This window comes from Phalacrocorax carbo, chromosome 2, assembly GCF_963921805.1.
Source record: "Phalacrocorax carbo chromosome 2, bPhaCar2.1, whole genome shotgun sequence".
Taxonomy (NCBI): domain Eukaryota; kingdom Metazoa; phylum Chordata; class Aves; order Suliformes; family Phalacrocoracidae; genus Phalacrocorax; species Phalacrocorax carbo.
This window is the reverse complement of record NC_087514.1, coordinates 87,280,982-87,306,858: the sequence shown is the minus strand read 5'-3', so window position 1 is coordinate 87,306,858 and position 25,877 is coordinate 87,280,982. Positions and strand designations below refer to the sequence as shown.

The 25,877-nt window shown below is 34.6% G+C and overlaps 1 long non-coding RNA gene across 1 annotated transcript in view; it reads right to left on the bottom strand.

The window, feature by feature from the left end:
* Positions 1-10,615: 10,615 nt before the first annotated feature.
* LOC135311720 (uncharacterized) overlaps positions 10,616-25,877 on the bottom strand; it is a 56,707-nt gene continuing 41,445 nt past the window's right edge. Inside the window, exon 4 of the long non-coding RNA XR_010371307.1 lies at positions 10,616-10,699. This is a non-coding gene — a long non-coding RNA (uncharacterized LOC135311720). The remainder of the gene's footprint in view (positions 10,700-25,877) is intronic.

The following is a 25,877-nucleotide window of genomic DNA, read 5'->3' as shown; positions in this document are numbered from 1 at the left end:
TTCTTATTTGTATTTCCAATATGGAAATGTCTAGCTCATTGCCTCAGTGACATTGATGGATTTAATTCTAATAAATTGTTAAGTAATGGAATGCTGTATTGAAAAAACAGTGAAGGTATGCTAGATCTCTTACTATACTCATTACACCAAGCTCAATGAAGCACCAAAACAAATGTTAAGGCTATCATCTTCAAAGCCTCAAAGAGGACTAAGTTCTTTAAATTATGGCCTAAACCTTAGGGGGTTAAAAACACTGGTACATCTGTAGTTTCTCATCTCTGCTAAAGTAGAAGATTTGTAGCTCTAGCAAAACCACTGCAAAAATATAATACCCAGCCTCCGCTGTCCACTCCTTTGCTCTATATAGGGAAAGTATATGGTATGGCACACAAGATTTTAAATCTCACCTGCTTACCTCTCCCTCATGCAGGAAGAAACAAAGAACAGCGCAACTGATAATAAATGCTGCCTATGATTCTTAGTACGTCAGAAAGTTTTCCAGAGGCAAGCAGTTAATATGGCTGTCTAAAATACTAAACACACAGAAAATGGGAGGAATTAAGTCAGAGTGACACTTGTCCATGGTTTATAAAGCAGCTGAAAGTCTGAAGAGTGTACAGAAAAACAATTTAAAAATTACTTCAGAAATTATGAAAATGCCAGTGAGATACAATGAAGAGTATCTGTGAGAAAATTAAACCAACATCTAACTAGACTATACCAGCATGAGCACAGGAGAAAATACTGACTGTAAAGTTAATAGTCTTAGGTAATGGCTGAGAAAAGGCAAACAAGTGCAAAAAATGTATAAAAGAAAGATTTTTCATTTATGTGGTCAAAGTATCGAGGGAAATGAAGACTGGCATGTTTCTCAAACTTTTGAAATAAAGAATGGATACTTTTAAAAAATGAATTATTACATTCACTGTAAGCCATTGGCCTTAACATCCCAGGCAATGTTAAATACGTAAGCAGACAAATGATTTAACTGGTGCCTCTGGTCTTAACATAGATGAGTCTGTAAGTCTTTGCTCTCATCCTTTTGGTCACCTTTGTATCACCTTACTGCCCCTAAGGTATATGACAGAAAAGCATGAAGTCAGGGAAACAAATTCTTTTTCTTTCTTAAGCAAGCAGTGTAGAGCCACAGATAAAAAGGAAAATATCCATGTATACTCCCAACCTGTATTAAGAATACTAAGCATCCATTTTTGAACAAATCAATTTTTTTGCCACACAGCACACACCACACTGAAATTTTAGGAACAGATGTCCATGAATATGGACTACTAATTTATATAACAGATTATTAACTTATTAAATTCAGCAACTGCAATTTACAATATAGATTAAATCCTATAGCACAGAACATTTGTTTTCTTTGCAAAAATATAAGCTAGTAATATGAACGTAAAAGTTCAAGCACTATCCACTGTACATTTACATTTACAAGTGTATATTTTTCTGATAGTTTAATGTCCTTGACTTTCCATGTTTATTTTTTACCCTATGATTTATGGAGTGTCTTTGCCAGAAGAGGTGGTGTATAATTCTATTGCATTCTCAGCCTCATTATTAGTAATGGATTCATTTTCAGTTTCATCACTAAAACCAGTTCATTATCTGCAAAGACAAAATTATCTTTATATAGATTCTGAGGTAATTGATTCCTCTATTTATATGCTGAAGAGAATCTTGCTCACTCAAATTGAGAATGAAAACTCTTCCTCTGCTCCCCCTTCCATAAAACAGTGACATGAAACAACTGCAATTTTCACCAATAATATAAAAATAATCAGTGATTAAACAAGGTTAGTTGCTCTCAATGATGTTATTCTTTGCAGAAGAGAGTTTCTTAATGCTATAGGTTGGCTAAATGAAATGGACACCATCTTACATCATAGAAGAATGTCTCGAAACATCACTGGAAATATTTTGTTTATTAATACTTGCAAGTGCTAATACTTACCATTTTCATTCTTTTTCATTATTCTTCTCTAAGACTACTTGATCCTTTTGCGTCACAGAGCACAATTTATGATTTACAGTAGTATTACTATATACAAAGTAAAACTGAAATCTATTTTTCACTCAAAGATGGCAGGGAGGGGAGGACTGAACAGAAGTGTTCTGAGAACTTTTGATAAAGTAGAAGGGATTTTATTTTCTTTCTGATTTTAATTTTGATTCATTTTTTTTAATATCTGCAGTGAACAAAGTGACATACAAATTGCTTTTATGTTTGTTTTTAGGCTCACTGATGATACAGTTTTGTTCTAGATCAGTTGTGCTTTCTAAGTGATTTAGATCTGAGTACTTCTGGATATATATTTCTTCACTGAATTTATAAGCATAATAAAATACCTGTACCACTTCCAAGATAGCACGGTTAGAAGTCAGATGAGAAAATTCTGTTCTTAACTTGCCTGAGCAATAGTATAAACCAGTGGAAACTTTCACTTCATTATATATTATTTTTAAACTTCTTAGAAACAGTCTAGATAGAAATAGTCTGCTTTCTACTGAGAAAGAGTTTAGTTAGAAAATTATAATTTCATTACTGAATCTATTAAGTAAAATTAATTTCTATTTTTCAGTTTCTCAAATGAGTGATCTTCATGGTCTTTTAATGTGTATTTTTATTTGGTCATCCAAAATGAAACAAAGAAACATCTTATTTTTTTATTGCCCTCAAACTTGTATGGACCTACTTGCAACATTAAACCACAACATTCTTCTATTGTTTCCTCAGAAAGAACAAAAAGTTAAAAATTAGAGCAGCTAAGCCCTATCGTGGCAACAGAACACTTAGATAGTGGGCTTCAACTTTTTTCTCAGTATTATGTTGTTTAATTGACTTTCGTAACTGTCTGAGATTCCAGAATAGATGAACTCAGAAATAAATCCCCAAAGCCTTTGCTATAGATTGTTCACACTATGGTGGTTTTTGGAACACACCAGTTTGCTTCGCCAGTAGGATGGTTTCCTTTAAAGGAAGAAAGCCTAGGAAGGCCTCCTTTTGAAAGTTGTTGACCTCAAGTCAGGATTTGGTTGGTTAAGACACTAAGTTCCTAAACTCAATACAGTCACAAACTCAATAACTCGTGAGCCCAGTTGCTGGACTATTCTACAGGCAATGACCTTAAAAATAGATAATAGCACATATTATCAATGTGCACTGGGTTTACATATCAAGGTTTTGGTAATGTTAGTGGCTGTAGCAGTGGCTTCTGTGAGGAGACCAGGGGCTATGCCCATGTCGGACACAGCCAGTTCCAACTGGCTCCAAAACAAACCCACTGCAGGGCACATCTGAGCCCCTCAGCCATGGGTAGGGTACATCTGGGAAAGTGTATTTAATAAAGGGTAAAAAATGCTGTGCAGCAGTTGAGAGAGAGGAGTGAGGAAAAAAAAAGGTGTGAGAAACAACCCTGCAGACACCAAAGTCGGCAAAGAAAGAAATTAAGTGCTCCAGGCACTAGAGTAGAAATTTCCCTGCAGTCTGTGGAGGAGACCACAGTAAAGCAGGTTGTCCCCCTGCAGCCCATGGAGAGGACCATAGTGAAACACATAGCCCCTGCAGTCTGTGGAAAGGACCCATGCTGGAGTAGTTCATGAAGGACTCATGACTGAGTCCCCGGAATCAGTGAGGGGGAGCAGAGGACAAGTGTGAGGAAGAAGGTACGGCAGACGGGAGCTGTTATGGACTGACCATAGCACCCCATTCCCCATCCCCTGTCCCACGTGGGAGGAGGAGTTAGAGGAGTCAGGAGTGAAGGTGAACCTGGGAAGAAGGGTCGTGTGTGTGTGTGAAGGTGTTTTAGTTGTTGTCTTTGTTACTCACCATCCAACTCTATTTTTAGTTGGCAATAAATTAAATTAAACTTCCCCTAGTCGAGTGTGTTTCACCTGTGATGGTAATTGACCCACAGTCTTTTCCATCTTATTTTGTCCCGCTGTCCTGTTGGGTGCAGAGGAAAGTGTGAAAGTTACTGGGTAGGGGGTCTGGCAGACTGCCAAGGTTAACCTACCCCACAATACTAGAAATTGAAACTCATTCCCCCTTGGTACAAAACTTATGTACAGCTTGGAGAATAAGTAGTGAACCTTGAAGAAACTATGTATTATGTGGGCTTACCTGTGTTCTGTATGATATTTAGTATTTTAGCAAAAATGTCTATCAATTACCATTCCAGTTCCCCTGCTATTCTACATGCCTGTCAATTTGGATCCATAACATCTCTCTGTCTACTTCTATTAAAAGAACAGAAAAATAAATTATATCAACTTCCAAAATGAATAAGATCAGCATCCATAAATATTGTTCTGTAGGAATGAACATCTATCAAACACATTTTCTTGTCGGTATTTTTTTTAAGATTTATAATTTTTTAAAAACATATTTTGAAAGTACTTGAATAATTTTAGATTACTTATAATCATCAGTTACAAAAGTTTACATTTGGTATGGAAGTGTCATAAGACACAGCATAATCTGAGGTAATTTCAGAACTAAAGGCATATCAGTTACACTCACAAGCAGCCTGTATCATTTTAAAACAATCACTGTCAGAATGGTCTTTCATTTTCTTCTGGGGAAACAAGGCCTTTGAAAATGTCTAGTTACAATCAGTAGTTCCAATTGTACTGAAGTGATTAGTATTTTTGTAATCCATATTTGTGTCATTTTCTCAAGAGAAAAGTACACACCTATCTTTTCAGGAAGAAAACAGAGGTGTTCTCCAGCTAGAGAAGATATCTAAAAAGTACTTGAATAAATTTAAATCAATAAGAATCCAAGAAAACAAAACTTATTGACTGCAGTCCCATTACACATTAACATATAAACAAATTGTTTAAAAATAGTAAAAAGCATATGTCTAAGGGTTTTTTTCTTTTCTCTTCCCCAAGATACATTGTAAATTTCCAAATCAGTACAATTAATGAGTTTGCCAATACTTACGAAGAATATAAACAGAGAGCTGGGGACATAAAAAGATAAAAAATTACATATAACAGGAAGGAGGTAGACACAGAAAAGGAAATACAAGTGGAAAACAAGAACAAATAGTGTGCAACTAAAAGCTAGGAATGCAGGAAAAAAAGAGATGAGGAATTAAGTTGAAAAACAAAATCCTGAGGACAAGAAAATATTTACCATTTGGAATCATCCATCCATTCCTGCATATTTCTGAAGATGTCAATAACTTATTTTAACTTTTCTTCCCATAGCAAATTTCTGTTTTCTAGAAACTCAGAAAAGAACCCTAAGCAACTCAGCTACAGTTACAAAATAGAAACAAAGCTTACTCTGAAGTATGTATATTGTCTCATAAAGAGGAACATAATCTAATAGTTTCCACTTTCTGTCTTGACTTTTTATTTATATGTTCTTGGATCTTAATTTATTTTTCCTTTCAAAAGATCAACAGAACATCTTCATGAAAAAAGGTATTCTTTTCTTTCAAAAGAAGTTCACATTCTTGTGTGTCTTCAGTATTCAGATACAATTTTCTAAAATGTCTATTAATGCCTGTGTCAACCAGCGAAGGCAAATGTAATGTAAACTATGGGTAGAACACGACTGAAGGATACTAAAGTGTGATGATAATTTGTGAAGATGGGTAGTCAAACTAAATAAAAATAAAAACATGAGAGAGCATAAAGTAATTGAGATAAATTCCACAGTAGTCCAAGCAAAGGAAACATGGCAAAGTTTTAAAATGTGAAGATGCAAATATTGTAATATTGAAGGGATTAATAAAATAAATCATCCAGAATTGCTAAAAACTATACCAGCTTAAATGCTGAGGCAAATAATCACACAGAGTTATGACAATATTTAGGACACATGAATTGAAAACTCAGTCTCACAGCTGAATTCCTGCAAGACCAATGGATGGCTGGTGTAAGAACATGATTCATTTAATTCATCTGCGGAGTAAAGGATTTATTTATTTTCCCATGGAAATGTGTACCTCAGTCATACACTTGTCCAAGAAGACAACAGTTTAAAATTTATTGAATTTTAAAACAATAACTTTGAATATATGAAAAAAAAATATTTTCTGTCAAAATCAGGAATTGGAATGACTATGACACATTTTTTTGCTTTGATTAACAAGTACAGGCACTGTTCTTAAAATGAGAGGTGTTGATGCATTACAATAACTTTAGTTCAATATCTTCTTTAGAAAAGATTTTTAATAGAAATGTTTCCCATGGAAAATTTTTGATCAGTTAACAATAATTCTTCAGGAGTACATTTGTCGTACATTCAGAATAGTTTCTCTCTTATTCACATACACATTGATTTAGCATTGAATAATTGGAATTATGTGTACATAAAGAAAACACAGGTGAATTCCCCATATACACCTGAAACACACAGCAAAGCAAAAACAATGGAATCATTTTTACAGGTGCTTTTTTTTTTTTTTTTTAAAGGAATAAATAGCTGTTACAAAACTGCAAATTTTGAACTGCATGTAGAAAAATAGACTAAAAAGAAAAACAGAACCCTCCCAACAACAGATTTTGGTTGAAAGCACTGAGGTAATTAAGAATCACTCTTGCAAAATATAATACTGATGAAAATTCTATATTACTGGGGAAGAAAAGAGCAGTCTTTTGCCAAAATCTGTGGCCTATGTTGTGTTCACTATTTGTCCTTCTAACATCAGTGAATATTGAACAACCATTCAATTTATTCTGGAAAGCTCAGGGCAAAAGACTAGTCCCAATTTCCTTAGAAACCTTCAAACAGATTAATGTACTTAACTTTAAATTTTTTCAGGACTCTTTAAATGAAAAAATCCAAAACTCTGACTCTAACAGATGTGATCCTACTTCTGATGATTCTTCTAGATGAATCAGAAAAGTTTCTTTGTTAATTTTATTTTGCCATTACTAATTTATTACTTTTGTTTGTAAAAAAAAGATTATATAGAAATATATAGTACAACATTTGTTTTACTTTCTAAATTTGAAATTATAGCTAAGCAACAGAGTGCATAATGAAAACTAAAAAAGATATCGAAACATAGCTTTGTAAGTATGTATGTATATAAAATATTAAGTATGTATTAGCTTTTCCTTGCATTGGTGCAAAGTATTGAAGATGCATGCTATTTGTTAAAATACATTAAAAAGTACATTTTAATGAGCTTAAAAAAACCCTCCTGAAATTGTTCAAATTCTATTCACCGTAAGTATGATTCTAATTAAGTTCTCACAAGTAAAGCTTCATGAGGAAGACTTTTATCTCAGAGCTTTTTATATACAAGCTGCTTTTATTTTCTCTGTCATTAAAATTTTAAGTAAATTCATATCTGAAATCATATGTTAAACATATTAAGTTTAGATACACAGAAATTTCCAGGACAGAAACATTATACTAAAAGCCTTGAAAAAGAAATAATTTCTCCAAATCTACACAGTCAGACACCACTTCTAAATATTACTGGCACCAAAGCTTGTTAAAAATTTTGATCTGAGATACAAAAAATACATCTACAGAAGTCAAGCAATTACTGTCCCTGTGCTATTGCAGCTTGAGCCAAAGAATTTTCTTTGATTCATCTAGTGTTTTATAGGAAAGTATTTTGATAATGATGCATTCTCCTCTTCTATATTAATATCCTTCTATTTTTTTATCTCACTGTTGCTGATGTCTTAATGGGAGTAATACCCACAAATGCATATTTTATTAGGCATGTTCTATGTGATAATATAGTCTGAAATCAAGAAAAAAAATACCAGAAATGCCCACTGGGCTAAACTGCTCTCAGATATTGAGAAAATAAAATGAACAATTTTTCCATATAATTTTCCCTCATATACTCTGAATGAGCTTCTGAATATGCTAGACATTATCATGGTGCATTAACTGACACCAGTCCTCATTCATACTTGTGAATTTTTTATCTAATATCCTGTTTGTCTTATTAACTCTTAAATATTGGTAAGGGTGGAGAACACTAAAAGGGAAAAAAACCAACAAACTGATTTTTGTTATTTTCTCCAACAAATATGCAACACTGTGTATCAATATGCAATACCATTCTTTGTGTAGAAGAGATTTTCCCACTGCAATAAATGATTATTATAGTTGACAGAAAGGGGTCTCATAAGTTAATTTGAGGGGTCAAAATAGAGCAAGAAGAAAAAATATAATTCAACAGGTTTAACTAAATGTTAATATTTTTATTGAAAAGTTTATTTTAATTTTGCATTTAATCCCTAGTAAAATCTTTACTGTCTCAAAGAAAAAAAAACAACCACCAACAACAAAACAAAAATAACCAGCATAGGGAATGAGAATCAAAGGCTAATACCCAAAAAACCTAGCTAGAAGTACAGATTTGATTAAAAGATTTATTTTAAAAAAAAAAGGACTTTCCTATTTTCAAACCTGTTCTGCTATAGTGTCTTACATAGTAAAAGAAAAATAAGCCTGCAAGTCCTTACTTTAATGGCTGGGACTTCGTCCAGTAAAAGACTAAAAGAGTACAGTTACCTCCGTCAGTCATTCTCTGAAAAGCACAGCTCAGTACTTTTGATAATCTTGTTGGCTGGAGTTCAGGCCCAGCCTCAATGATGTTCGCTGTATCAAGACAGTCACCTCGCATTGTGAGGGCAGCAGGAAGGGAAAGGTTGACATCCTTGTAAATGTGCATAAAATTTGAGAGTCATCTGTTCCTCTCCAGGTAATTTTTTATGAAATGCAGGGCTAGTCACTTAAACCAAACTTTACATAGGGACTTTTTTCACTGTGTACTGTAAAGGAAGGAATTGCAGATTATGTCAGCTACAACTGAAGGCAATGGAATTGAGATCTAAAATGCAACATAATTTAGGTTTAAAATCAGGATCTAAAACTTCGATCTCATAAGACCATGAAAAAGTATATTCCTATTCTCATGTACTGCAAACAATTTTGAAATAAACTGTCCTATAAAAATAGTACATGAATATTACTGTAAAAACAAACAAAACCACCTCTAAATCTACTTATGCTGAAAAAAACTGACAATCATAATCTGGAAATTAGAGTGGCACAGTAGCTAAAAATTTAGATGACAAACCATGGTCCTGTGCAGTTCTAACCTGTAATGAGATCCAAAGCCGGACTGAGGCACATATTTAGCTTCTAATCCTGTGGGCCCCATCTCTGCAATTGGCTGTAACCAAAACACTTATGGAAATAAGAGTTAAGAATCAGATTTGAATCAAAAAAACAAAAGACACAATTTAGGTATGAAGGTTTTGAGCAGAGTACAAATTTACAATGAAATATGTCAGAAAAAAACCAAGTATATAAAAATGAACCAATTTTGCACTTATTTAAACAGGTGTTGTAAATGGTTTGTGCTTATGTACCAGAACTAGAATAGCCATATTTGTCAGTATTCTACAAAATGTAATAAATCTTTCTGTGCATTTTTCTAGCTCAGTATTCTTAATCCATTTTATTTAAAGCAAAACTTACAGGTATACTATTGGTTTTATCATTTTTATTATTATTTATCTCTAATACAAATACAGACAACATTACATTTATATTTGGCATGAAATTTAAGGAATACAGAATATGCTTCTTGGCTACCTCTTTGTCACTTCCTCAGTAGAAAGGCTCCTTCACTTCCATCCCTTTCCAAATATTCCGTCATTTCTCTTTTAGTAAACTCACTCTGCTCTCTCTCCCACACTTTTATTTTCCTCATTATTTCATTCCTGCATGATCAGTGTGCCTCTCATCTCCCCTTTTCTTCCCACATTTCTGTTGAGCTTCATCATTTTTTTGAGGATGCCTGCACTCTGGGTTCCCTTTTGCACCACATTTTCTTTCACTAGGTGTGGTTTTCCAGAAAAGAGGTGAGCTGGGTTGCATGAGGTGCAAGACACAATGTTTCAAAGGCCAAAGGTGAATGTTAAAAAGAGAGTATGAGATTTAGTGGCTTTTCATGCACAAATTTTTCAGCACAGAACTCATCTTTTCAGTTTGATATGCACAAGACATAAGCTTGATCAAAAAACCCCAAACGTATTAGCAAGTCTCCTTCAGAAAGTTTCAGTAACCATGGAACAATTTTTCTTTTTAACCTCAAGATGTAAAAAGCAAAGCTAGTTTTTTCTCTAATGAGGACAGGAGCTGTTGGATTAAACGATTAATTTACTACTTAAGCCTCACTGACATTTCTTCACTATCCATCTTGACAGCCCTCTCTGTGAACTTAACATCACCTTCGAAAGTTTCCCCTGGAGACCAGCATTATCATGATGGAAAGCAAGAAGTGAATGCCAACAACAGATGAATTAAAACTAAAATTTCCCCTTCATCCAGCGAGTCCTAGCTACAATACAAGCCAATCTGGTCAGCAACGCCTCAGCACTTCAGAACACAGCACTAAAATATGATACTGCTGAGCCTTTGCTTGTTAATGATGAGTTTTAGCATTTTTCGCTAACTCAAGAAACAACTTGTATTTTATAGTCCAAAACCTTTTCCTATCCCCTTTTTCTTAGGCCTTGCCTAAGGATAGAAACAAAAGAGATGGCAAAAAGTACAAAATAAGGATTAAATAAGAAGTTTGTTGAAGATACTCTACCTTATTTTTCTGTAAGTACTTCCTTCTCTTCCCTTAGTCCAACTGGTGTCCTAAATTCAACTTGCTTTTAAATTAATGATTGACATAGTCTGTAAAAAGTAATAGATTTTTTATGAAACTCATTATTTTACTCAAAAAACCCCTCATTATAAGCAACAGATTACTTGGTCCAATTCATGCTAGACAGAATAAAATGGTATAAAACTCAAATTAGCAACTATTTATACCTTGGACCTAACCCATGCTTCTGTCAAAGTAAATAAATGGCAATTATTATAGTACAGCATATAGTAACACAACCTACTTGTACTGTTTGCATCTGTGTTCAGTAACAGAACTTTAATTCTAGTTGTTTATCAAAATCTGGGCTTGGCAAACAGGCATGCAGCTAGACAACTTTTAATTTAAAAGCAAATGCATTATAGTTTAATAGCAAATATATTATAGTTTCGTACCTACTATCACAAATTATGTCCACATATGAAAACAACTGTACAAAGAGTTTATCTGAAATAAACCTGACAAATATGGAGCTTTGAGAAATACAGAGAAATCACACCAAATAGAAATAAGATTGCAGGAAAGAATTTAAAGTCTTCATGTTTCAAAGCAATTTCTACATAGGAGAACAAATGAAAAATAAGCAGAATAAAATAAACCAGGAATTATGAAATTAAAATACGGTATGTAGTAAAAGTGAAATGAAGAAACAGATTGGAGAATATAGCTTCACTGGGAGAAAAAAAAAAAGGTACCCAAGCTGCACAATGTTCTTTAAATGCTCAGAAACACATATACTGGCTACTTATTTATCCACTTCCAGATGCCTAGTACCTTAATGATTTTTCTTCACCAAGACACAATGGAACCATGGATATGGAAGAGAATGAACTGTTATGATTCAATGGTCTAGGTTATTGGTGAGGAAGGAGAAATGTACATATTTAAGTCCAAGGAATCCAAGAAGCCTTCTAGGCAGAACTGGTTTTCCAATAAAAAAAAAGTATTTCCTTGAATGGATGGCTTAAGTTTGGCTTGACATTATACTGATGAGCATGACATTCTGTATGGTTATTCAGATGACTGGGAAGTACTGAATGTTTCTGAGACCCCACAAACTCATTATTTTTGACTTTGATATATTTGAAAAACATTCTGTTTGATTCTGATTTACTGTGTTTTGTTTCGTGTTTACCTTTCCCTTGCCTTTTCACTTTGCAAATTGTGTTTGAAAGATTTAGATGTATACTCAAGCCTATTTTTCTCTCTGGCATATACCAAACCATTCTGAAAGGCCCATGTACAATCTGAACAAAAATAAAAGAGAGAAAAAGTTAAGTTGGGTATTTTCCATTTTACCTTTAGTTTTTGTTAATTGATCTGTCTTAATGAGTTCTTTCAGCCACCTTAAAATGTGTAACATCTAGAGTATTACATCCATCCACACTAAAAATATCGTATAAAGTCTGGTGTCTGTTATATCTTTTTTCAAGCATGTGTAGGTCTAAAGCAAATATACATGAAAGAATATCACATAGCAGAAAGCTGAAAAAAAGATGATTCCATTCAAAATACCTGGTTCCAGAAAAAGAAAAGAAAAACTATGTCTTGAAAAAACTCTATGTGTTGTTAAAAACTCACTGCTCAGAAGTCAGTAGTAAAACTCCTACTGAGGTCCTTGCATCAGAAAGGTCTGTATTTCACATCTTGATAGACAAAAGCAACATGTGCCCTGCTTTTACATTTTATTCAGCTGTATTGTACTGAAATACTGATATGCTATAGCACCATGGTCAAATATAACCAATAGCCAGCTGTCACACCTTGTTTCTCTCTAGACAATCTGATGGAAAAAATTTGGTAAAACATTTCCTGATGCATATTGTCTTTTATAACTGAGCAGTGGAAGTTCAGGTTTGGAGCACTTTACACACTGCACACTTTGATTTGTTACATTAAGAGGGCCTTGAGTACCGCACTGTACTTACTTAATATAGGCCGTGTAAAAGCAACAGAACAAGATAATCATCCTTTATTCCAAAGAATAAGCAAGAACATGTACCTGTAATATTACTTTTCTTCCAAGGAATTCCACTTGTTTTTAGTGGAATTGCCAGTTTATCATGAAAGCGTAAAGTACATGCAAGCACAAAACACCTCATTTATTAGATTGCTTATTGTTATTAAAATATAATCTTGTGATATACCATCGTCTTCTGTTGCAAATGAATGAGGTATGAAAATTTTATTTCATAAAACATGGCAGGATGAGGGTGAGGTTAGTTAAAGCATCGATATATAGGTAAAGTCATAGATGCATTGTAATGTATTAAGATTCAGTGTTTTCTGTTTTGACTGAGTGGTCATCCAATTCCTATTTTATTCTAAAAATAATGATGGAAAGTGCAAAGGAGACAAAAAATCATCATGTGACCAAAATTAAGACTACACAAAAGGCTGAAGTATGTGACCAAATGGACAGAATACATTACCAGTTCAGTCCGTTCATTTTCCTAAGAATGTGCAATGACAGGTAAGGAGACAATGGGATGTTAATTCCTCCCTATCCGAAAAAGATGGAAAGATCAGAGACATAAGTTCACTGATAAATTTCACAGCATTTTATGATGACAGCTTTTCCTATATAAAAAAGTATAAACGTACAGGCACTACTTTTCAGGTCATTTGATCAAAGTGTAAAAAGTGCAGTGGTCTGATTATAAGCATTCTTGCTTTCATCTTGGAAACTTCTGAAAAAACCCACCTTACCGGGCAACAGTCTTTATTTTCAAGGAATTTTTATCAGCAAATAGGAAGGTGTGAGGTAGTAAGAATAAGTAACTTGACTAACGAGGAAAGCTAAACACATACTAGAAAGAACAGACAGGCAGATTCAGATATGGATGGACCAGTTACTTTGATATCAGTGCTGTCCATAAAAAGAGCTGATATGGGGCAGAATCAGGAAAGACTATACAATGGCAAGGAAATTAATCAAATGTAAAAGAATGCACTAGAAAATAGTGCAGAAATAGAAATTTTCTGGTTTTGACTTTAAAAAAAATCAAATTTGGTTGATAAAATATCTGTTGGAATAACAGATTTCTAATAAGGCATTGTACATAGACACATTGCTACATATTCTAAAAAATGAATCAATATTACATATTTCACACTGAGTATTTTTAAATTACAAACTAAATTGTTAACTGAACCTTTATAAGATACTTCGGTATCTCAGGGATTTAATGCAGGCAATTCCATACCCCTCAGGAATAAATATATTGGCAAAATCTGTGAAAAGAATAATAGATTAAATTGTTATAGGAACCACTCAGAGAGAGATCATCTTGTCTGCTAAAAAATGTGGGCTCTTTTGTGTGAACATTTTAATACAGTCAAATGCAGGATTATAAGCATTAGAAGAATTTGTATAGCTTGTGTTCAAAATTTAATCTTGCAAATTTTAAAATTATATATTGCAACACTGACAAACAGAAGTCATAAACACCTGTTTTGTAAGAGCATTCACAATAATGCTATAACTAAAGATGACCAAGGGAATATTGCTCAAAAATCGTGAAGAGAAGTAATCTCTTTTCCATTAATATTCAAGAAGATCAATAGTGGACCACCATACCCTGTTCTACCTCTGTGATTTCAAAGCGATGTTGAAACATTGGAAGGATATGAGAAAACTTCAAAATGCTGTTCTATCATCCAGAAGCATGGCTTAGAAAGACTAAATTTAAGATTGAGTGGTCATTCTCTTACAGTCTATAAACATATACAGTACATAGGGATTAACTTGTTTTTCATAATAATTCCAAATGAAGTGCATAGATGAAAAATAAGAAAACTCTACAGATGTACATCCAGATTCTTCTACTCATGTAATTTCTAACTCTAAACAGAATGCATTTTTTAAATTCTAGTTCTAAACTTGTTTCCCTCTTATGGGAATAAACACTGTCTTCCTAAGGCTTTGGTTAGTAATTCCTTTTTTATTCAAGGAGGAGGCACCTTTAAACACTTCCAGTGATTTATACATTCAGGTGAAGCTGTGAGTATGAAAACACATTTGTGTTGTATCTAAAAGTAATTTTTAAATCTAAAAGAACAGTTAAAATCTCAATTTTAAAAAAATAAAATAATGACTATAAAAATTTAAGAAGGTTACAGATTCAGCAAAACTGTAGACCTCAGAAATAATTCAGACCACTTTTCATATTTCCTCTGGAATTCTGCAAGAGAAAATTAGAGAGAGAAGTAACATCTGTGTAGCCAGGAATTCAGTAGTGTAATTAATCCTAGCCAAAAAAAAAGAATAAATAGAAAGAAAGCAGAAGAAACAAATGCAAAAGATATGGAAGGAGAAAGTTAAAATTACGGGTAAAGAGGATTACTGAGAGAGGTTTAAAACATTATTAGAAGTGATTTGAGCTTCGATGCAGCTACATATAGCTACTGTCATCAACTTTCTGGTCAATTAGTTTGATGACGTTCTTTTTGGATTTGACTTTTCTTTACCTTGTCTTTTCAATATGATACTGCTTTCCCTCCTCTAGTTTTTTCCCTGTGGAATATTTAATTGACAGCTATTCTTTTTTTCCCCTTATGGAGGACTGATAGCTCCCCACTAACAAATTTGCCAGATGCTCACAATCTGTAAGTATTTCATATGAATTTCATATGAATTTTTTGTTCATGGTTCAGACTTGTTAATCTCACAAGGTCCCATCCACACAGATGTTTCTTTGCTTCCCTCTGGCTACAACAGGTGATGAACTGAGCTGAGTTATACTAATGTACCTCTGTGGTTCCAGTTTACTTTTCATATATGATGTCCTTAGAGTAAAAGCACCCAGCTAAAGCTAGAGCTCCTTCTTGATGTAACAAATTACAGAATCACAGAAGAGCTGAGGTGGGAAAGCACCTCTGGAGATTGCCTAGTTCTGTCCCCACCACGCCAGTTGAAAGGACAGTCAGCTAGGGCAGGCTGCTCAGGGCTGTGTCCAGCTGGGTTTTGAGTATCTTCAAGGATGGAGATTCTACCACCCCTCTACAGATCCTGTTTCAGTGTTTGGCCATTCTGAAAGAAAAATGTTTTTTCTTATGTTTAAATAGAATGTCCTGTCTTTGATTTTGTGCCCATTGCATATTGTCCTGACACTGGGTAGCACTGAGAAGCCTAGCTCTGTCTTCTCTCCTCAATCCCAACAGCTATTTATGCACTCTGATAAGATCCGCCTGAGCCTTCTCTTCTCCAGGCTAAATGATTCTAGGTCTCGCAGACTCACACATATGAAAGATGAGTCCCTTAGACATCTTTGTGGCCTTGTGCTGGACTTGCTCCAGTGACTCTATGTCTCTCTTGTACTGAAAAGTCCAAAGGTGGACAGAGCACTCCAGATGTGGCTTCACCAGTGCTGAAAATGGATTAATTATATTATAATAAGGAAGGATTATAATATATATTCTATTTCTTTACATATATGTATAACATATATATATACATATATACACATATATATACATATATACATATACATATATATACATATATATAAATATTTACATATATGTATAACTATTTATTATCTATCTATAAAAATTTACATATACTTATTTATATTGTATATAAATATATATTATAATATACTATATATTGTTTTATAAATGTAACTCTGTTAAATTATTATATATTAATTAAATATTAATTAATTTTCTATGTTTAATATTTAAATAACTTTATTTTATCTTAAAATAATATTATATAGAAAATGAAATTAATAAAATAATATAATATATAATTAATAATATATAAAATGTCATTCCCTGAGTAACAATTCTATAACTAATAATTATGATATTAACAATAATAAGTTTGATTATAAGGAATAAACATAATAATAATGAATATAATATATATCATTATATAATAGTAAGGATTCATTATATAATAATAAGGAAGGATCACCTCCCAAGACCTACTCGTGGCCATCTTTCTAACACAGTCTAGGATGCTGTTGGCCTTCTTTGCCACAGGGCACATCACTGGATCATGGTCAGCTTGTTGTCTACCAGTACCTAAATGTCCTCAACAAAGCTGCCCTCCAGCAGCTTTCCAGTCAAGTCAGCCTCCAGTGTGTATTTGTATCTGGGGCTGTTCAGCCCCAGCGCAGGGCTTGGCATTTCCCTTCTTTGAACTTCATGAGACTCCTGTTAGTGCATTTCTCCAGTGTGCTGAGGTCCCTCTGAATGTCATTGGGTTTGAAAAACAGACTATATTCTCCGATATTGAAATTAATTTAAGTTTGTCTTGAATAACCGCTTGCATACTTTTGGAAACATGCAACCAATCTAACAACAAATTGACCTTATCTGTAGCTCCTTTTTTAAAAACACTGCACTCCAACAAGATGCCTTTAAGGTGCATCATAAGTTGAATGCTGATTGATTTAATTCCAAAATGAATTAGTGAATAACAGTTTGAAAGAAAAAAAAAATCATCTAGGCCATGAAAATCTTCTCAGACAGTTGATTGTATGCTAGGATAAACAATCTTCTTTTAGAACGATCTGGTCAGAAACCTGAAAAGCTATTTTTATCTCTTCTCTACTCCCTCTGGAGGAAACCCACAATAGATGTAATTGAATCATCCTTGTAAAAGGCATTGAGAATAGTCAGCAGATCTGTCAGGACCTCAGCAACTTAAGTTAACTTAGAGACAATAACCTTGTTAAAACCATGTTATGTTTCATTCCTCTAGTCACCACAGCAGTCATTATATTGTAACGAGAAGAGCTGCTTCTCATAGACAATATCCATGTAGGGATGGGAGAATATAAAATGAGAAAAAATAATTTTACTTCTGTTTTCCTCTATACCATGTATGGAGCAAAATAAAACAGGACGGAAGAGCAGCCAACAGTGATCAGAAAGGGAGAAATACTAATCACAAAATACAGTGCCTTGCCATTAAAAGGACATTCACCAACCATTTTCACACAGCAGTATGCAAAATATCTAGAGTTTTACTTACAGTGGATAACTGATATCTGTGATAATAATTGTCAAATGATCATTGCCATTTTAATGTCTTCTACGTTATTATGGGTGAGCAATTATGTCTAAAATGATACAAGCAAATAATTTGTGCAAGTATTTACTTTTTTCTGATCGTTTTCTCAGTATAGCCTTCCGAAAACATGCTGCATATTTCAGGAAATAACAGTTTTTTGTTTATTCATGAAATGAGTCATAGTAGAGTGAAAAAGTTTTCCTTCAAAATGTGAAAATTTTTGCTTCTATTTTTTTCTTGCGTGAAGGAAGCAACCTGAATGAGAAGGTACAATTAGTACAATAAGTGTTCTTCATTTCATGGTGGAGACTCAACTGAAACAAAATAAAATAAAACATATCCTAAAAACTTCAGGGATATTTCTGTTTAAAAGTGCTGCCCTGTAAAATGTTAAAATTAAAGTGATCTATTTTACAGCCATAAGGTGATTGTTTATTAATAGTTAAATACCATTAGCTTATGGCGTAGTCAACAGATAAAGCAGATATAGTACAGTGTATTAATATATTCAGACAACTGTTGAAAACATGAGCTAGTTTAAAAATCAAAAAGTAAGAGGGCAAAATAAGGTTTTTTTAGAACTGCGTGCAGATTCTAAACCCTAAAAAAAAAAATCCAAGAATATTTAAAACCCAGCAGTTCTAAAAATTAACCAAAGCACCTAATTTGGAATTTGCATACAAAATTTACTTGTTCTAGAAAGAGTAAGAATTATTATTTTTATGACCAAAAAAAAAAAAGTTTATTTGAAAACACCACCACATCCCTTTTGAAACCTGAAGTCATTGTGTAATGAATAATCTTGAACTAATGTAAATATTTACAATGAAAAACATTAGCTGTTTCTGCTGTCATAAGCACCCCAATAAATAAATTAAAGGCAACAACATTCGGCTAGACAAGTCCATAATACAATGGATGAGCAATTGGTTGACAGGTCAGGCTCAAAGAGCTATAGTAAATAGGGTTACATCAGGCTGGTGGCCAGTCACCAGAGGAATTCCCTAGGGCAGTGCTCTTCAATATTCTTATAAATGATGGATGCAGGAACTGAACATACATTAAGTAAGTTTGCTGATGTTATTAAACTAGTAGGAGCTGTGGACTCCCTTAGGGGTGGAGAGGCCTTACAGGGAGGTCTGGATAGACTGGAGAACTGGGCAATCAACAACTGTCTGAAATCCAACAAAAGTAAGTGCTGGGTTCTGCATCTGGGACAGGGCAATCCTGGTTATGCCTACATATTGAGGAATGAGAGGCTGGAGAGCAGCCCCATGGAAAGGGATCTGGGGGTTCTGGTCGATGGCAAGTTGAATATGAGTCAACAGTGTGCCCTGGCATCCAGAAGGCCAACTGTGTCCTGGGGTGCATCAAGCACAGCATAGCTGGCTGGTCGAGGGACATGATTGTCCCACCCTACACTCTAATGGTACGGCCCCACTTTGAGTACTGTGTGCAGTTTTGGATGTCTCAATACAAGAAGGACACCAAACTTTCAGAGTGTGTCCAGAGGAAGACCAAGATGGTGAAAGGTCTTGAGAGCAAGACAAGAGGAGCAGCTGAGGTCACTGGGTTTGTTTAGCTCAGAGAAGAGAAGGCTGAGGAGTGACCTCATTGCAGACTACAACTTCCTCAAGGGGGGAAGCGGAAAGGAAGGTGCTGATCTCCTCTCTCTGGTGACCAGTGATAGGACACGAAGAAATGGAATGAAGCTGTGTCAGGGGAAGTTCAGACTGGACACTAGGGAAAGGTTCCTCACTGAGAGGGTGGCTGGTCACTAGAACAGGCTCCCCAGGGATGTGGTAATGGCTCCAAGCCTGTCATTGTTCAAGGAGTGTCTTGATGACGCTTTCAGTCATATGGTTTAGTTTTAGGCAGTTCTGTGAGGAGAAGGGTGTTGAACTCAATGATCCTTATGGGTCCCTTCCAACTTGAGATATGCTATGATTCTATGATTATAATACAGTGAACCCACCTATGTGTTTTACAATACTTGCAAATTTAGCTCTGTTTCTGTCTTCTGGAACTCCCACAGTCCGCCAAGATTTGTCATTTCACATTATTCCACAGTTACTATAGGGGACATATATTTCAGTCTGGAGTGTTTACAAAATGCTGGGACTATTGTGATATTTGATATATTTATAAGCCGAAATATTAATTTCTCTGTAACAATTACAGACATGAGATATGACACACAAGATATTCTATTGGCTCTATTCCATTGCAAGACTTTAAAAAAAATATGCAAGAACACTCCTGTTGACATAAGAATGATATAAACTTATAATCCATTGGCAAAGAAGTACCAACATAGTGAAATACCATAGCCAACTATCCTGGCATACAAAAATAGATCTTAAAATTGAAAGTTATATTTAAAATGTGATACATCTATGAATATATGAACATGTACAAATCTATGCACATTCATTAAGATGAAAATGTGAAGAAATAGTATTTTTTTTCTAAATGGAGTTTGGGTTTGTTGGTTGGTTTGTTTTTGGTTTTTTTTTAAATTGAAAAATACCCAAAGAGTAAGATAGAGTAACAGTCAGGACTGTTAAAATAAGAAGTTAAATATTAAAAGCACATAAGATACAGTCCAGTCTTTGATTTCATGGTCGGATGAGATTTCTAAGTGTTAAAAAATCTGCTGACTTTTCTATGACTCTATTCCTGAGAAGAAAATTTATGGAAAGATGAGTTAAATATGAAATGCTTTAGTTAAAGTAAGTGTGGAAACCTAATCCTGTGACAAACAGAATTAGTAAATGCATCTGAAAACTGGTGCTCAAGCTGATAAATCAAACGCTGTGAGGTTAAAAGTGCTTCACATGTATGTCATGTTTTCAACCATGTGAGCAGAAATACAAAATACATTCCCATATACTTTTATCCAAGTTAATTATTGTTCACCTGTATTATGGAGGGAACAATTAGTAAAGTGTTCTGACACTTTGGTCATAACACCTTTCCTGCCTCTCTCAATGACATCAGCCAATAATGTTTTCTGCTTCCTTAAAATAAGTATTTTCCCTTTTCACAGGCTGTATGAAAAAATTCAAATAAATTACGGGAAACAGTAAAACTGAGGTGTTATTCCTCATAAAGCACCATGAATGTCATGTTATCTTTTTTTTTAAGCTTGTGTTTATTTCTAAGCAAATATAGAAATTAGTGAACATTCCTGTAGTTGTTTTCTTCCCACTTTGGAAACGTTCTTTAAGAAATAGCTTTTCTTGACGGTTTTTAACTTCCTCAACACGCTAGATGTTTCAAAGCATTTTCCTGCTCCATATATGGAATGGATAAAAACCAGGACTTCATAGTTGTAAGTTGGAGAAAATATGAAACTTTTCCCTCTTTCTCCTGTCTGCACTTCATACACAATGATCAAGGAATGCGTGAAGGAGGAAATAGCCTAGGCATCCTACTCCATGGAACATATCCAAATCACTGAGTCATTTCTCTACCTAGAAATGAGTCTCTTCCAATGTTATCCCTAGAAATTGTTACACTTCAATTTATTAACTGAAGCAGGAAACTTAAGCCTTTTGCTCATAGTTCATATCAACACTCAAAAGTTATTAATTAATCTAATCCTTCATTTCCCAGGTTGAAGATATTACATAAACTATCATCCTGTTATTTAGAGAAATCAATACCCATTTTCTTTGGTTATGGTTTTATTGCCTGAATTTTTGAAGCTTACATGATCTTTCACTAAAACTGAGTTTTGTATAAATTCTTACATCTGTGACAAAGATCACACAAATAACTAGGAAAAGGTATTCTTTCCAAGGGACAGAATCTAATATTTTTAACCCAAAATTATCTAGCTAGGAGAACTCAATTTTATGTGATAAAATTTAAAAGAACAGAAACAGTTAATAAAATAAGAGAATTACATACTAAATAGTTTCAGAAGAGCTAAATTCAATTTATCTATTTCAAAGCTATATTTGGAAATACATTAAGTCACAATAATTAATCTGATTCATATCCCCTTGACCTCAGTTTTAAATTTTTACTTCAAATGGCTTTAAAGGAAATGTATAAGCACTACTGTATTCATGCTATCACCTCCTGACACTGCCAGAAGTTATCAAATTAGACGCATTGACTAGGCACCAAAAGTTCCATACTTATGTACATAGCTACTTTCTTATTAAAGGAATAAAACTTTAGAAATAGAATGGGGGAGGAGAGAAAAAAAATAATATTTAGGTACTTTCTTTATCTATTGGGAATTTAGAAACAATGATCTGCCCTGTCTTATAGAACACAGTGAAACTGGAAAAGGTTCAGAGCAGGGCACCAAGGATGATTAAACAGTTATGGAGCTGTTTTCACACAGGAAACAATTCAAACTAAAACTCTTCAGCATAGGAGGAGATGATTAGAAGATATAACAGAGATCTACAAAATCATGAATGGCAAAGGGAGTAAGAAAGGATTGCTTATTCACTGCCTCTTCCAAGACAAGAAATCAGATGCCCCCAGGTTCACCCTAGGTAGCAGGTTCAAACCAATCAAAAGGAAATCTTTCTGTTAAGTACAAAGGCACTGTCCATGGGCTAACAGATTCCCATAGCAATTAAATGTTTAAAATGGAGAATATTCTGGGAAATTTTCATTATACTGTTACATAGTTCTCACACTCTATCTCTAGCCTACCACTTTCAGAGAGATCACAAGCTAAATGAACCTTTTGTCTGACCCACTATCACTAATTTTACATTCTCACATCATAAACAGGCATCTCTTGGTTTACCATAATTCTTTTCCTTTGGACACCATGCATATACATACGTATAAATATAAGCACATATATCTTTCGCTATATAAAAGCTGATAACAAAGCATCATCTTAAGAAAGAGCACATAGTATCAAACTACAGACCTGATTCTGTAAGGAGAAATGATGAAGCCATAAGCCATTTCTATAAGTGGAAGTAGAAAAACTAGCAGAAACTTGTTATAAGCTTGTAGATAATAAATCTCCACATCTGAGTCAGTCATCACAGGCCTTTTTTAAAAATATTTTTAATAGTCAGTGGAGTGTATGGCGTAATTAATTTTGTGTCTGCTTTAGGTTGAAATAATTCAGATATTTGATTTCCTAAAAGTGACCTTTTTTCCCCCATTTTTTAAAGTATTAATTTGGCAAGCTCAACTGCATTAAAGAATCCAGGAAATCACTACATTGAAAAATCCTTCAAACCCTTAAGCAAGAAAAAATACATAGGGAATGATTAAAGCAATAAGACCTATTATACTGGGGAGGAGCAAGGTTCCTGTGTTTTCCCTGGATTCCTTAATACATGATGTTGAAGCAGAAAAATTTACATAACAGTCAAGAAGGTGGGCAGAGCCTTTCAGGGTATACTCTTTATATTTTGACAGCTGTTAATTATCCCACTTTTTTTTGTCTTTATTGAGCAAATTTTTGCAATAAGCAAGTGACCTTTCTTATCGGCAGACAGCTTCTGAGTGGGGAACCTTAACTGCCTTTTTCATACAAACTTATGTTATGCTATCATAATTTTAATTTTCATGCAACAAATGCCCCACCTTTTACAGACTAATGGCACATGAAGATTAAGGTAAAATACAACAAAAGTATCAATAAGGTGCCTTTTTTTCAAGGCAGGTTAATGAAAGCTAGCAATAGCCAATGGTTTTCACTCTTTTGCAAGTGATAACCCAGGTGTACAGAGGTACTTAGTGTATGCATGTAAGTAAAAATTACTGCCTTGATACTATGTTTGCACTGTGCTGTCACAATACCTGACAATTGTTTCCTAAAAGCATCAAAACCAGTGAAAAATCACAGAATCACAGAGCGGTAGGGGTTGGAAGAGACCTCCCGCTGGAGATCATCTTGTTCAAACCCCCTGCTTGAGCAGGCACACCCAGAGCAGGGGGCACAGGAACACACCCAGGCGGGTTTTGAATGTCTCCAGGGAAGGAGACTCCACAGCCTCCCTGGGCAGCCTGTGCCACTGCTCTGGCACCCGCACAGGAAAGAAGATTTTTCTCATACAGAGGTGGAACTTCCTGTGCTCCAACTTGTGCCCATTGACCCTTGTCCCATCATTGGGCACCGCTGAGAAGAGTCCAGTCCCATCATCCTGACACCCACCCTTCAGATATTTATAGGTATTGATAAGATCCATCCTCAGCCTTCTCTTCTCCAGGCTGAACAAACCCAGATCTCTCAGCCTTTCCTCATAAGGGAGATGCTCCAGTCCCCTGATCATTCTTGTAGCTCTCCGCTGGACTTGCTCAAGGAGTTCCACATCCTTGTTAAACTGGGGGGCTCAGAACTGGACACAGTACTCCAAAAGTGGTCTCACTAGGGAGGAGTAGAAGGGGACAATAACCTCCCTCGACCTGCTGGCCACATTCCTTTTAATGCATCCCAGGACATAATTGGCCTTCTTGGCCACAAGGGCACAGTGCTGGCTCATGGTCAGCCTGTTGTCCACTGCAAAATGTTTACTGTCCACCATGAAAATGTTTATTTTCTCCCCTCTTTTGAGCATCCAATAAAATGTCTATAAAATGGGTTTATACCCTAAATTCATGGCGTAACAGTTCTGTAAATTACTGAAATATTTGAATTTCACAGTCAGAAGAGTGTCCTTTTGCACAAGTTGCTATCTTCCTCCTGATAGATTTTGCTAAAATATTGTGAAGATCTGTCTTTGTACCCACACATGTTTTTTAGTTACACGTAAAGCCATACTTTAACCTATCAAAACTTGAATCTCTGTCATTTTCTTAATAAAAAATTGAATACAGAGAGGAATAAAGAATTTACTTCTCCAGTAAAACCCCTTCTAGCAACATCTATATAGATGCTTCACAACTAAAGAAAAACTTGATTGAATTTCTGTGTTTTCTAAAGGCTCACTTCCCCCTCTCACTGCACATTCTTCATAGAGATCAATTATGTCATCTGGGGTAACTGCAATGAGATGATTTTATTGCATCCTCTTTGTGTTACCTTCAGCTTATTGAAGAAATATTTACTTAAAAATATCAAGTCAAAATTTACTAGAAATTACTGAGTGTTTTCTCTTTAATTGTTATCAGTTCATTGTACAGTGAAAAGGAGAGGTTTCATTCTGTGATGAATCCTTTAGGTGGACTGACACAAACAACATTTTAGTGATGGATGGGCTGAAGTAACAAAGAGCCTTCAGACACACGAAAGGAATATAGGAGAACATGCACAACACAAATTATGTCTGACTTTAAAAAGCACAGCTTTTCTTCAGCTTTCATAGTAGCTAGTTTTGGTGAAAAATATGAAAGACTTTTTACCATTTCTCAGGAGTCATGTGTCTGATACTCCTCAGCTTACACTTCTCTAGTTTTCTAAATGAACATTTAGTAAAAACTCATTAAGGAAGGCCACAATAAATATACAAATGAAGGCAATACTTAATGCTGCCATTATAGTTTTTGTCTTCTGCTTGCTCCACTGAATCAAATTTCCCCATGCATCAGACGAAAAAAGTGTACTGTGTGCTTTTGTGTTTTGGCCCCCTTCATTCCCAGTAGACAGGGAGCTGAAGCACCCTGAGGCAGAATATGTTCAAGATGAGGTCAATAAAAGAAACCTTTAAAGACAACTGTCATCTTCAGTGGTGCTGCAGTTCTTTAAAAATACACAGAATAAACATCTGATTGTAAGTACAATGTTTTAATCTCATTTGTAGTGGAACCATTTTGCTTTAAAAAGATAACCCCAGGATTTTTGTGATAGGGAGCAGGCAGCACAAGTAGCATCACTATTCTCAAGCACCACATGATGATACCAACTGGCTTCAGGAATATCTGAAGGAAAGGCAATGGGCCAGATCTTCTGCATGTATTAGAATTACCGGTTGTTTTAATTTATTAATTCTTTTATTCTACTACATGCACATAAAAGGTTTTCACAAAGATCATTTTGTTACAAAAATTTATCCAGATGTTCCAGTATTAGAAGCTGTTTCTTTTTTTTTTTTTTTTTAATGAGAAATACTGGGCCAAAAAAATGTTTGATATCCAGTTTCTAAAAGTTCATGGGTTCTAGTGTAACCAGATCCAGGCTGAAAAGAAAGTTAGTTTACGTACATATATATTCCTAGAATGTGACAATTACATATACATGTTTTTCTGCTTCA